The following is a 523-nucleotide window of genomic DNA, read 5'->3' as shown; positions in this document are numbered from 1 at the left end:
TTAGTGGGCCGTCAGTTTGGGATCCGATGGCTGGGAAATACGATCGAGGATATTGAATGGGCCGTCCGATGAAATGGGGCATCAACGGCCTGTTCCCTTCGTCGGCCAAGCCCAACGAGCCCCTGACGCAATAGAACCGGAAAATTCGGGGTACATTTTGATCCAAATGGTCTGAATCGAAGATATGATTTTAGGCCCATAGATATATGGCATTTCTCAATTTTCTTTCTGAACCATACTTTTTTGGATTAACGGTATAGAAAAACACTTATGTACACGCACGCATACTAATCCCATAAGAACTTGCTTAAACCCTAACAATCTTGAGATGGACGATCACTTTGAAGTTTGAACACACCAGAAGGTCAGAATCAGAGAAATATAAGAGCAGTCCCAACCCTCCAGCTCAGCTGGTTTCCATAGCATTAAATACGTTGCCATTTAAGCAAAAAACTGAAGTGGCAGCAAAATTAACGGGGAGAGAAGATAAAATATGAAGAAACCAGGTCTCATGCACAAAATC

This window comes from Panicum virgatum, chromosome 3N (assembly GCF_016808335.1).
Source record: "Panicum virgatum strain AP13 chromosome 3N, P.virgatum_v5, whole genome shotgun sequence".
In the NCBI taxonomy this organism is placed as follows: domain Eukaryota; kingdom Viridiplantae; phylum Streptophyta; class Magnoliopsida; order Poales; family Poaceae; genus Panicum; species Panicum virgatum.
Note: the sequence above shows the minus strand (reverse complement) of the source record.